At 44.1% G+C, this 14595-nt stretch overlaps 1 protein-coding gene across 2 annotated transcripts in view; it reads right to left on the bottom strand.

Moving 5' to 3' along the window:
- Positions 1–9930, bottom strand: part of ALDH1L1 (aldehyde dehydrogenase 1 family member L1) — a 121792-nt gene extending 111862 nt beyond the window's left edge. For both annotated transcript variants that reach the window (XM_027585876.1, XM_027585877.1), the window contains exon 1: positions 9784–9930. The gene's annotated coding sequence lies outside the window, so the exon portion shown is untranslated. The remainder of the gene's footprint in view (positions 1–9783) is intronic.
- Positions 9931–14595: the final 4665 nt, after the last annotated feature.

Raw genomic sequence — 14595 nt, 5'->3', positions numbered from 1 at the left:
CACAATTCTGGACTTCCAGCTCTATTACTAAGCTGTCATCATCAAGACAGTATGGTACTGGCACAAAAACAGACACATAGATCAACGGAACAGAACAGAGAGCCCAGCAATAGACCCTCAACTCTATGGTCAACTCATCTTTGACAAAGCAGGAAAGAATATCCAATGGTAAAAAGACAGTCTCTTCAACAAACGGCGTTGGGAAAATTGGACAGCCACATGCAGAAGAATGAAACTGAACCATTTCCTTACACCACACACAAAAATAGACTCAAAATGGTTAAAAGACCTAAATGTGAGACAGGAGTCCATCAAAATCCTAAAGAAGAACACAGGCAGCAACCTCTTTGAACTCAGCCACAGCAACTTCTTCCTAGAAACATTGCCAAAGGCAAGGGAACCAAGGGCAAAAATGAACTATTGGGATTTCATCAAGATAAAAAGCTTTTGCTCAGCAAAAGAAACAGTCCACAAAACCAAAGACAACCAACAGAATGGGAGAAGATATTTGCAAATGACATATCAGATAAAGTGCTAGTATCCAAAATCTATAAAGAACTTATAAAGTCAACACCCAAAGTACAAATGATCCAATCAAGAAATGGGCAGAAGACATGAACAGACATTTTTCCAAAGAAGACATCCAAATGGCCAACAGACACATGGAAAAGTGCTCAACATCGCTCAGCATCAGGGAAATCCAAATCGAATCCTCAGTGAGATCCCACCTCACACCAGTCAGAATGGCTAAAATGAACAAGTCAGGAAATGACAGATGTTGGCGGGGATGTGGAGAAAGGGGTACCCTCCTACACTGTTGGTGGGAATGCAAGCTGGTGCAACCACTCTGGAAAACAGTATGGATGTTCCTCAAAAAGTTGAAAATTGAGCTACCATATGATCCAGGAATTGCACTACTGGGTATTTACCCCAAAGATACAAATGTAGTGATCCAAAGGGGTACATGCACCCCGATGTTTATAGCAGCAATGTCCACAATAGCCAAACTTTGGAAAAAGCCAAGATGTCCATTGACAGATAAATGGATAAAGAAGATGTGGTATGTATATACAATGGAATATTATGCAGCCATCAAAAGGAATGAGATCTTGCAATTTGCAACGACGTGGATGGAACAGGAGGATTTTATGCTGAGTGAAATAAGTCAATCAGAGAAAGACATGTACCATATGGCCTCACTGATATGAGGAATCACAGGAAAGAAACTGAGGGTTGCTTGAGTGGGGTGGGGCGGGAAGGATGGGGTGGCTGGGTGATAGACATGGGGAAGATATGTGCTATGGTGAGTGATATGAATTGTGCAAGACTGTTGAATCACAGATCTGTACCTCTGAAACAAATAATGCAATATATGTTAAGAAAAAAAAAGAAGATAGCAGGAGGGGAAGAGTGAAGGGGGCGGAATCGGAGGGGGAGACGAACCATGAGAGATGATGGATTCTGAAGAACAAACTGAGGGTTCTAGAGGGGAGGGGGTGGGAGGAGGGGTTCACCTGGTGGTGGGTATTAAAGAGGGCACATTCTGCGTGGAGCACTGGGTGTTATGCACAAACAATGAATCATGGAACACTATATCAAAAACTAATGATGTAGTGTATGGTGGTTAACATAACAAAAAGAATTTAAAGAAAAAAAACACTTCACAGGGTAGGGATAGAGGGAACATACATCAATATCATAAAAGCCATCTGCAAAAAGCCCAAGCAAATATTCTCAGTAGGGAAAAACTGAGAGCCTTTCCCTTAAAACCAGGAACACAACAGGGATGCCCACCCTCACCACTGCTGTTCAACATAGTAGTAGAAGTCGTAGCCTCAGCAATCAGACAACAAAAAGAAATAAAAGACATTCAAATTGGCAAAGAAGTCAAACTCTCACTCTTCACAGATGACATGATACTTTACGTGGAAAACCCAAAAGACTCCACCCCAAAATTGCTAAAACTCATACAGCAATTCAGCAATGTGGCAGGGTATAAAATCGATACACAGAAATCAGTTGCATTTCTTTACACTAACAATGAGACAGAAGAAAGATAAATTAAGGAACTGATCCCATTTACAATTGCACCAAAACCCATATGATGCCTAAGAATACACCTAATCGATGAGGTAACAGAGCTCTGAAAACTGTAGAACACTTAGGAAAGAAATTGAGGAAGACACAAACAGATGAAAAACAGTCCATGCTCATGGATTGAAAGAATAAATATTGTTAAAATGTCTATTCTACCTAGAGCAATCTACACATTCAATGCAATCCCTACCAAAATACCATCAACTTTTTTTCACAGACCTGGACCAAATAATCCTAAAATTTGTATGGAACCAGAAAAGACCCCAAATAGCCAAAGGAATGTTGAAAAAGAAAACCAAAGCTGGTGGAATCACAATGCCAGACTTTAAGCTTTATTACAAAGCTGTAATCATCAAGAAATTATGGTACTGGCACAAAAACAGACACACAGATCAATGGAACAGAAGAGAGAGCCCAGAAATGGATCTTTGATAAAGCAGGAAAGAATGTGCAGTGAAAAAAAGAGTTTCTTCAACAAATGGTGTTGGAAAATTTGGACAGTCACATGCAGAAGAATGAAACTGGAACATTTCCTTACACCACACACAAAAATAGACTTAAAATGGATGAAAGACCTCAGTGTGAGACAAGGAATCCATCAAAATCCTAGAGGAGAACACAGGGAGCAACCTCTTCAACCTCGAATGCAGCAACTTCTTCTAAACACATCTCCAGAGGCAAGGGAAAGGAAAGCAAAAATGAACTACTGGGACTTCATCAAGATAAAAAGCTTTTGCACAGCAAAGGAAACAGTTAATAAAACCAAAAGACAACTGACAGAATGGGAGAAAATATTTGCAAATGACATATCAGATAAAGGGCTAGTATCCAAAATCTATAAAGAACTTCTCAAAGTCAACACCCAAAGAACAAATAATCCAATCAAGAAATGGACAGAAGACATGAACAGACATTTTTCCAAAGAAGACATCCAAATGGCCAACAGACATATGAAAAAGTGTTCAACATTGCTCGGCATCAGGGAAATTCAAATCAAAACCTCAATTAGATACCACCTCACACCCGTCAGAATGGCTAAAATTAACAAGTCAGGAAACGACAGATGTTGGTGGGGATGCAGAGAAAGGGGAACCCTCCTACACTGTTGGTGGGAATGCAAGCTGGTGCAGCCACTCTGGAAAACAGTATGGAGGGTCCTCAAAAAGTTGAAAATAGAGTTACCCTACAACCCAGCAATTGCACTACTGGGTATTTACCCCAAAGATACAAACGTAGGGATCCGAAGGGACACCTGCACACCAATATTTATAGCAGCAAGGTCCATAATAGCCAAACTATGGAAAGAGCCGAGATGTCCATAGACAGATGAATGGATAAAGAAGCTGTGGTATATATATACAATGTAATATTATGCAGCCATAAAAAGGAATGAAATCTTGCCATTTGCAATGACATGGATGGAACTAAAGGGTATTGTGCCAAGGGAAATAAGTCAATCCGAGAAAGACGAGTATCATACGATCTCGCTGATATGTGGAATTTGAGAAACAAGGCAGAGGACCAGGGGGAAGAGAGAAATAAATAAAACAAGACAAAACCAGAGAGGGAGACAAACCATACAAGACTCTTAATCTCAGGAAACAAACTGAGGTTTGCTGGAGTGGTGGGGGGTGGAAGGGATGGAGTGGCTGGGTGATGGACATTGGGGAGGGTATGTGCTATGGTGAGCACTGTGAATTTTGTGAATCACAAACCTGTACCCCTGAAACAAATAATACATTATATGTTAATAAAAAAGACACAATTTACCAAAACTTATATAAGGAAAAATAGAAACAGGCTTATATTTATTAAAAGCGTTGAATCAATAATTAATACCCTTCCAAAATGAAAACACCAAGCTTCACTGGGAAATTCCACCAAACATTTAAGATTCAAGTTCAATATCCAAAAATCAATTAATGTAATAGCTTACTCCAACAGGACAAAGAAGGAAAATCATATGAACACATAAATAGATGCAGAAAATGTATTTGACAAAATCCAACACTCATTCATGATAAAAATTCTCAGCAATCTAGGAATGGAGAGGAAGTTAACCTAATAAAGAACATCTACAAACAAACAAACCCTTTAACTAACATCACACTTTATTGTGAGAAACTAGAAACTTTCCCACTAAGATGAGAAACAAGTCAAGGGGGCTCCCTTTCATTACTTCTGTTCAAAATCCTACTGGAAATTCTAGCAAAGAAATAAGAAAAGGTGATAAAAGCTATACAGATTGGAAAGGAGGAATCAAACTGTTTGTGTTCACAGATGACATGATTGTCTATGTAGAAAATCTCAAAGAATCAACAAAAAACTACTGAAACTAATAAGTTCAGGTTACAGGAAGGTTACAGGAGAGAAAGTTAATATGCAAAAGTCAATTGCTTCTTATATGCCAGCAATAAACAATTGGAATTTGAAATTAAAAACACAATATCATTTACATTATCACCCCAAATTGGAATTATTTATGTGTAAATATAACAAAATATGTAAAAGAGCTATGTGAGGAAAACCACAAGACAAATTAAGGAAGTGAAATAAAACCTAAATAAGTGCAGATATTCCATATACATGGTTAGGAAAACTCAATATTGTCAAGATATCAGTTCTTTCCAAGTTGACCTTTGGATTCAACACAATCTCAGTGAAAGTCCCAGCAAGTTATTTTGTGGATAACAACAAACTGATTTTAAAGTTTATACTAAAGGCAAAAGACCTGGAATATCCAACACAATATTGAAGGAGAGGGCAAAGTCAAAATATTGACACTACCCAACTTTGGGATGATGCTACAGTAATGGAGCTACAGTAATCAAGACAGTGTAATTTTGGTAAAAGAGTAGACAAATAGAAGATAGACTCACACAAAAAGTCACCTGATATTTGGCAAAGTAGTAAAGGCAATTCAATAGAGAAAAGATAGACTTTTCAACAAATAATTCTTGAATGAATAGATATCCACATTAAAAAAAAAACCCTCAAATCAATACATCAATCACATGTAAAATTTACATTTAGATAAAACTATAAAACTCCTGGAAGATAACATAGAAGAAAATCCAGATGACGTTGGGTCTGACTTTTTAGATAGAACAACAAAACCATGGAAGAAAAAAAGAGATAAACTGAACTTTATTAGAATTAAAAAACTGCTCTGCAAAAGACAAGCCACAGAGAGGGGGGAAAAATCTGCAAAACACACATCTGATAAAGGAGTAGTATCCAAAATATACAAAGGATTCTTAAAACTCAACAATAAGAAAACAATTCAACTAAAAATTGGGGGAAAGATCTGAACAAACACCTCAGCAAGGAAGCAGTACCAATGGGAAATGAATATACGAAAAGATGTTCAACATCATATGTCACTAGGAATTACAAATTAAAACAACAATGAGATACCACTGCAAATCTATTAGAATGACTGAAATCCAAAACACTAACGACACAAAATGCTGGTGAAGAAGTGGAGCAATAGGAACTCTCATTCATTGCTGGTGTGAATGAGAAATGGTACAGTCACTTTGGAAAATAGTTTGGTAGTTTCTTGAGAAAACTAAACACACTCTTACCATACAATTCAGCAATCACACTCCACAGTCTTTATCTAAATGAGTTGGCAATTTAGGGCCACACAAAAACCTGCACATAGATGTTTATAGCAGCTTTATTCATAATTGCCTAAACTTGGAAGCAACCAAGATGTCCTTCAGTAGGTGAGTGGGTAAATAAACTGTGGTCTACCCAGACAATAGGATTTTATTCTATACTAAGAAGAAGTGAGCTATCAAGCCATGAAAAGATACAGAGGAATTTTAATGCCTATTGCTAAGTGAAAGAAGCCAATCCTAAAAGACCACATACTGTATTATTGTAACTATAATGACAGTCTCAAAACTAGGGAGACAGAGGGGAAAAAAATTAGTGTTTTACAAGAGCTTGGAGGAGGGGGGAGAGGAATGAACCGGTGATTTTTTTCAGTTACCTACTATCATGGCAGATGCAGGTCCTTATACATTTGTCAAAACCCACTGAATATATAACACAAAGAGTGATGTGAACTGTGGACTTTAAGAATATTATATCAATATCCACTCCTCAGGAGAAACAAGTGTGCCACACATTAGTGCTAATGCAAGGTGTTACTAATATATTTGGGACAGTGGAGGAGCATGGGGGCTGAGGGAGCATGTGGGAACTCTGTATTCTGCTCACTTGTTCTGTAAACTTAAAATTGTTCTAAAAACTAATTTAAACAAACAAACAAATCTAGGTCTACAGTTCACATTCTTACTCCAAAATGCAGTTCAACTGGGTTAAGATAAATATTTTAAAAATCAAATATAGGAAGAAAACATCATGGGCTTTAGAAACTTGACTCTAAAGGAAAAACATAAAGGAAGCATGTGATAAATTTTCATGCAGGGAGATTTTACATGTATCTGAAGCAATTTGCCAAAAGAATAAAAACCCACTGCCAATAGATGAATAAAAATGTGTTCAAATTACAATTAATCAAATAAATGCATAATAAAACAAGGGGCTGTTTTTCTCCTATAAAATTGGAAGGCACTTAAGACGATATAAATATCTGATGTTGTCTAGGTTAAGGGAAAATGAAGACTCTCCTGTCTCACTAGTGGGATAACAAATTGGTGCAAATTCTCCAAAGGAAAATTTGGCAGTAAATATAAAAATCCTAGAAATGGTTCTTTTCTTCTGACTCAGCATTTTCACTTCTAAATTATGTTTGGGTGAGCAAATAAAGGCATGAGTACTGTAAAATTATGATACATTCACACTGGGTGGGCCATGCAGCCAGTTAGGGTAACACACTTTGCTTCACCATCAGGAATATGTAGGCCACAACACCCCAACAGGTAACAAACCACCATGATTTTTAAAAGCGCTGTGTGTGTGTATGTGTGTGTACTTACAGCGCAAAAACCTGGGAGGATTCACACAGAAATGTTAAAAGTCACTGAGTAAAGTGTTTTGGGTTTGGGGGATTTTTCAATGACAGTAATTATCTTTTTTTACCAGAATGTTCTGGCTTTTTCTATCCTGAGCATATATTACTTGTGGGAAAGTAAAGCAGTACAAAAAAGATCCCTTTGGAAGCAGGGAGGTGGAGTCAGGGTAGCCACCAGGGGGGCTGTTGTCACAGTCCAAGGAAGCTGACCTTGGCAGGGACAGGTGCTCTGGGAGGGGCCTCAGCCAATCTGGACCTTTGGCCTCGGAAAAGATCAGGAGCCACAAGGGGGCGGAGTCAGCGAAGGGACTACAGAGCTGTTGCCCAGCAGCTGGGCTGGCTGGCAGGCAGCCTACAAGCCTCTTCCTCCTTCCTGAGTTGGCATGCTCAGCACCGTTGCCCCCGGCATTGCGTGGGTACACTCTGGGGCTGCCCTGGCAGCAGGAGGACTGTCAGGGCTTTCCAGGCCTCCTACCCCAAGCACCCAGCTCAGACCTCTCTCCTTGCTACTGAGCAAGTGATATTTCCTTGCTACTTAGAGCTCATTGCCAAGTCCTTGAAACAGGCAGAGTGGCATTCCCCTAGTGACTTCACTGCCTGGACGGTGACACTTTGTTAAGGGCAAAAGGCAATCTTAGCCTGACCTCCAGGACCCTGTAAGTCTACTTTAACATATAAAAATTCCTTTGGAAACTTCCTTTATCTCTACCCACCCCAAGATACATGTTGGCAATCATCCCCCACGTATATGACCCACAGATATACATCTGAAGGGTCTCATTAAGGGACAGGCTGGGCTAGGTAGGGAGAGATAGATCAGGGGCCATGGGATCAGGCTCACAGAAATCCCAAAAATGCAGAGTTGTAAGAAAACCAGAGATAAGGGAACAAACAAGACCACCCTGCCCCTAGGTGTCAGAAGTGGGGTCTTGTTACAACAGTCATTTGTGACCAACAAAGAATTACCAGACCCTAAAAAGGAAGTAAGTTGTTAAAGGTGTAATCACTAGTCCTTATTGAATGGTGCTATCAGTAGAGATACTAAAAGGATTTAAGTTACCTGGTTAGTCTTCAATAAAAAAACAACCCTAAAAGCCCTCCATGGCAACACTTGTAAGGACCCCTCTCACTCCTGAGAAGTTTTTCTGTATCCTTGCTTAATAAAACTCTCTTTACTCACTCTCCTTTCTCCTCGAGATTCATTCTTCGACTCCGTGAGACAAAAACCTCACTCCCCCGCTTCACCAGGACCCGGCTCTCAGACCCTGCCCAAGCTGGGTGGCACTGCAGGAGCAGCAGCTCTGCGCCACCTGTTCTCAAGCTGTGGTCCTGGGAGCCTGCAGAAGAATGCAGCTCTAGTAGGGGGGAGAGGCTTAGCCAAGCTGCAGGGCACAGCCACCAGCTGCCTTGGGTGCAGCGGCGGCGGGGGGGGGGGAGAGGCAGGGGAGAGCAAAACTGACTCCTCTCCCACAATCAGTCTGCTCCATTAGGCACCTGGCAGGGAGGCTACTGTGCCCCTCCCACAGCAGGGTCCCTGGGGGGTCCTGTTTCATCTGCTGTCTTTCCCATTATCCTGTGCACAGGGGCTGGCCATAGCACAGGCTCCCCAGACCACCTGAGCCTGCAGACCTGTAATCAACCTTAAGGAATCGCTTTCAACTCTTAAGGCTCAATTTCCTTGTCTCCAAACGAGACGTCACAGGATTGTCTCCCAACATTGTCCTGAAGGTTAATACTCGTAGAAGGGACAGCAGCCCACATTCACAGAAGGTCTCCTAGGTCCAAAGTGCATAATCTCATGTCATTCTGAAGCAACTTAGTATTTATCCCTCCACCCCAATTTTAGCCAAAGAAACTAAGAGTCAGAGTTTGAGAAACTTGACCAAGATCACTGAGAAGCGAGGGAGTAGGGAGAAAATAGTCACCTGAAGCCAAAGTCCACCACCCTTAACTCAGCGTCTGAGCATACTTGTTAAATTCTGTCTCCATCTGCACCTAAGGAATATTCCTGCCTCTTCTAGGGAGGTGACAAATGAGGAACCTGCACAGGTGCGGGGGGGGGGGGGCGGCGGGGGCTGGGCTCTAAGTAGCGCGACCCCAAGTGACCCCGAGAACCGTGTTGGGGTCAAGCTGGGGCCCAGGGGTCAATGCTCTTGTGCACTAGGGACGGCGGAGGGGGAGGTGGTGGAAACTCTCCAATCACAAAAGGCCCTTGTGCCCGGCCCCCAGATTTGGCCAATGGGGGGGGATATTTTCCACTCCCGAGAATGGGGTGAGGGACTTAGCCCAGGAGACCGAGGGCCCCTCCGCCACGGACCAGCCCTGTCACCTTCGACTTGTCCCTTTCTTTCTCTGATCCTCAGTTTTCTCTTCTGTAAGCCAGGCAGATAACGCCCGCCTCACAGGGCTGAGCGGGCTCGGTAAAGAGCCCTGGCCACCCGACCCGGCTGGATCCTCGGCGAGTCCAAACCCCACCTCTTGGTTCTTTAGCCTGAGGACCCCTGGCTGGGCTGGAGGCTCGGCTGCCCCAGGGGGAATCCCGGACCCGGACCCCAGGCCCTGCGTCCCCGCAGCAAAGCTCATGCGTCCACCAGGCGCCCTCCTGGGGGACCCGAGCCCAGAACCCCTGGAGTCGCGAGCTGGCAGCCTCCTTCCCTCAGAGGGTCGGGGCTTGGGGCCGGGGGGTGGGGGGAACTCACCAAGTGCGGGAAGAGGCACAGGCGTCGCAGGCCAGAAGGGACCTCTGAGAGCCTCGGTCGAGGGACAGGGGCTGGCGCAGGCCGGCCCAGGGAGGCGGAGAGGTGGGACCCGCCCCTGCCAGTCCCAGAGCCTCCGCCAAGGCCAGAGCCTCAGAAGGGAGGGGCCCCCGGCTGAGGCGAGAGGGGCGGGGGCGCGGGGCGGGCGGAATGTCTCCCTGGGCAGGGGTGGGGAGGGCTCTCACTGGCTGTGTGAGTGTGGCCTGGGCGTGTCACTCACCCTCTCTGGACTTGCTTGCATTTACAGGCGAGAAGCCTTGCTATGGACCCTTCAGAATTCACAGGGCTTCGAAAAGGCTCAAGTGTCTGGTGGTTAGGGATATCTGCAAGGCTGAGTTGGTGGGAGGAAACTCGCCAACCCTGATAATTTCACTCATTCACTCACTCATTCAAGAATAACGTGCCAAGTTCCTACCGTGTGCAATGGACAAGGGCAGAGCCAAAGACAGTAACTGCGTCCAGGTGAATAATGGGGTTTCTGCCTGCCCGGCGCTCTTCCTGCCTGGTGCAGCCCCAGGCCTCCCTCTAGACAATTCCTCTTCTCTTTGCTCCCTTCCACCTAGTCCGGTGCCCCTGATGCCTCCCCTGTCTCAGGCAGGGTTATCTGTCCCACTCTGGGCCAAAGTCCAGAAAAGAGAATACAGAGGAAGATAAATCTGCACACTGTTTTCTGACTGCGAGCCTATGTCCAGTGGCTCCTGGACAAGTCACCAAGCATGCCCTTCTTGCCACACCTGCTGTTGGACTCTGCTATGGCCTTCTTAGCCTCACTCCTTCTGAGGTTCTCTCTACCTGAGCTCAGCCACCTGGACCTCTACACAGTGCCTGAACACTCGAGTGTGTTCTGGCCTCAGGACCTTTACACTGGCCCTTGCCAGAATGTTCCTCTCTCAAATACTACAGAGGCACGCCCCTGCCTTCACATCGTAGCTGATATATCCAATATCTGATGCAGAGCCTTAGAGAAGCTTTTCCAAGTCACACAATCTAAAGAAGTTTCTCAGCCAGTCCCCATCACTTCACTCTGTTTTATTTCCTGCACAGCACTTACTGCATATCTGACATTTTTTAGTTCATCATTTGGTTATTAATCTAACTCTCCAGCTACTACAACTCTTTGAGGACAGGAAACTTGTAGAATGTGTTCACTGTTGTCAGGGGCCTGGACTGGGAAAATAGCATGAGCAGAGCTTTGAGGCTAGAATAGAGAAGGCAGAAGGATAGGTGACCGGAAATCCTGAAAAAATGGGCTTGGGAGACTGGACACCCTTAAAAGTGTCAGGAAGTCAGGGAAGAACCTATAGCCTTAGCAGTGCATGGAGCTGGAGGGGAGGGGAGTTTACACAGAAAGTTTACACGGTCACATAGAAAATAGAAAATGCGCCGGATGAACCGGATAGTCTGGCTAAGATTTCCAGGCAGAATGTTGAAGGTGCCTCCTGGCTTCTTATTGCTGCTTATACTAAAATGTGAGAGAAGAGAAATAAGCCAAAAGAGAGACTACTAAATAAAAAAGAATGCTGATTTTGAAAGTTCCCAGATGTCAAATGATGCTAAAATTAACAAATGGTTTCCCAGCAAAGATGTAATGTGGGGCCATGCCAGGAAGAGATGGTCTCAAGATAAAGCCAAGAGGGTGGCTAAACATCCTTTGTTAAGTCTTCAAAAGGATCAAAAGTGGCACTTCAGAGTATTTGGTTAAACAGTAGGACTTCCACGACACTTGAAGTTGCCATTCAGCAGAAGACCAAGGTAGAGCAGGGTTTATCTCAAAGACATGTGTGGGTCTGCCAGTTGGCTAAAGGAATAAACCTCAATAAGATTCACAGAAGACACAAAGTTTTCAAAAGAATTACATCGACAAAACAGTGCCAACTTGGACTGAAAGGATCAGAGATAGTACTAAATGAAAAGAAACTTCTAGAACCCCCTCCTCTCAAATTCTACTGGCAAGAAGCAGCCTGAGAAAGCACACAGACGCAAACACAGGCTATATTTCATGGAAACAAAAGGACAACTTGGAGAGCAGAATGAAGAGTTCAAAGGGTGGAACCAAGAGCACAGAGAATCACATTCAGGCCAAAGTTGGCTTAAGTGCTAATCAAGGAACTTCCAACTTCTGCCCAGCTAGGGTTCAGAACTGTACAGACTGGAGATGACTGTGTGCCTCCCATCCCCATCCCCTTGGAACAAGGATGTCTGTGGTGGTCATGCTGTGCCTGTCCCACCATTATATGTTGGGTGTGGGCAGGGGGGAAGGGGTGCAGACAGCTTGTCCCTTGAATCCACAGTTCTTCAGATAGTGATTGTACTCAAGGAGCTCCATGGAAGGAAATATGCCCAAGGAGCCTCTTCCACATCAGGACCTGATTTAGATGCAAAGTCTAGGCTCTGAGCTGATTCTGTAATAGCATGGGACTTTTGGTGGGGGGGTGTTTGGAAGAGTGCATATGTTTTGCATGTGGGAGGTCTGTAAATAATCTGTGGCCACTGGGTGGACTGTGGACTGGGTGGACACTTCCTGCATTCAAGAGGAGGAGTGCAATTCCTTAAGCCCTGGAGCATGGACTGGATTCAATGACTTGCTTCTAACAGAGAGAACACACAGTGGAAATGACAGCATGTGACTCCTAAATCTATACTATCATAGACTAGAGAGAGAAGCAAGGCCTGAGTTCACAGTGGCAGAGCCAGCTCTTCTATACCCTAAAGCGATGATACTCTCTGAATGAGTCATACTGAGCCCACCTCTGCCAGTTCTGTTCAGTGTGCCAGGAATGCCCCTTCACTTCATCTCTCTGAGCCCCAGTTATGCTTTGGGGATTGGTCTGTGCATTATCTCTTTTGGGAAGCCTTCCCCAACCCTCATCCCTTGGGAATTCCCACACTCATAGCCCAGTTCACAGTCTAATATAATTTCCCTTATGTTTGTCTGTCTGTCTCCCTGTCTTTCAACTGTAAGACCCTTGAGGGCAAGGGCAGGGTCTACTTCATCTGTGTATGCCAGAGACTTGCACAGGACCTCAATCAGAAAAGGTACCAGTGTGTGAGTGTAGATGGAGGGTCCCAACAGAGAGACCCTCTCCCTGAGCTTTCTGCCAGTCCCTCAGTGACTGGGAATATAGTGAGTACTTGCAAGCCCTGTGCTGTGGGTAAGGGGATTTGCAAGCCCTACACTGTGGGTAAGGGGATGGAGCTACTGCTCCAATCCTGAGGCAGTTTAGGAGGTGGGTCTGGCTCAGGGCTATACAGAAAGGTGATGAGATGGATAAGGAGATGGATTCTTTCTGTTGTGTAAGGATGATTCAGCTTATCTTTTGGGAACTCAGTAACTGAGTGCCCTGTGTATGTTGCAAAGGAAACATTAATTTGCCAAGGCTGTGGCCTATTGGAAATCAAAGCTGGCAGGGTGCATGGCCTGAACTTTCTTTTCAAATCTGGAGCTAGTGCTCCACTTTGCTGAACTCCTAAGGCCTCCAGTTCAAATGCAAAGTGAGACCATCCCACACTTCATCCCACCTTGTGAATAGCACATGGTGTCATATGATGTCCTATCCCTTAGAATCTCTCCCCAGTGGGAGCTGAGAACTTAAAAGGGTTTTCCTCAATATTCCCTCTTAAAATGGCCAACCTGTGATTTTACATATTGTCATAGTTTGTTCCAGCTGCTATAGCACAATGCCAGACCAGGTGGCTTATAAACAACAACAATTTATTTCTCACAGTTCTGGAGGCTGGAAGTCCAAGATCATGCCAGCATGCTCAGGTGAGGGCCCTCTTTGGGGAACTTCTTGTTGTGTCCTCACATAGTGGAAGGGGCCAGAGAGCTCTGTGGAGTCTCTTTTATAAGGGCACTAATCCCCTTGGTGAGGGCTCCACCCTCATTACCTGATCACCCCCAAAGCCCTACTTCTAATCCTATCATCTTTGGGCGTTAGGATTTCAACATATGAATTTATAGGGGGGGACACAAATATTCAGACCATAGCATGTATAGAGGCAAAAATATGAGTTAGCTTTAATACAACTTAGGCCTTGAACCACGATCCATCTGAGGACCTGGAATACAAACAAAAATGTTTCTGAAGAGCTAAGCTGATGGTCAGGAGGTTCACAGCCATCTCCTATGAGGACCTTGCCAGTGTCCAGCAGAACCTGTTAACCCCTGTGTTAAATCAAACCTTGGGATTGTTTTGTGGTTGTATCCCAGTGCCCAAGTCAGTTCCTAGCCTGAAGAGAGGAGCTCATGGCACAGGAACGAATGAGAATGGAGGAGAGGCAGGTGAAGTCTTTCTCAGGTGCTTAGAGCCTAGTGTAGGACATGAATGTGCAGACACAGTAGAAATCAAAGGTGGGGAAATGATGTGACAATATGACTGGCAGACTAGGATGAATTTTACTAGGAAAAAATGAGAAAGATTCCAGCCAGAGAGAAGAGTAAGAATGAATGCAGGGGTTGTGGAGGTGGGAGTATGAGTGTAAGTGGTTTCTAAGGAAGAAAGAGAAAGCATGACTTACCGTGTAGCTGGTTAAGCCAGACACAGAAGGACAAATACTGTGTGATTACACTTATCTGAGGTCCCTAGAGTCAACAGATTCCTAGACACAGAAATGGTTGTAGGGTCTGAGCAAGGGGAATGAGGAGTTAGTGTTCAATGGGGACGGAGTTTTAGTTTGGGAAGATGAAGAGTAGATGGATTGTTGCACAACAACATCAATGTACTTATTGCCACTGAATGGGACACTTAAAAATGC

Source organism: Zalophus californianus, chromosome 1 (assembly GCF_009762305.2).
Source record: "Zalophus californianus isolate mZalCal1 chromosome 1, mZalCal1.pri.v2, whole genome shotgun sequence".
NCBI lineage: Eukaryota > Metazoa > Chordata > Mammalia > Carnivora > Otariidae > Zalophus > Zalophus californianus.
This window is presented reverse-complemented; position numbering and strand designations above follow the sequence as displayed.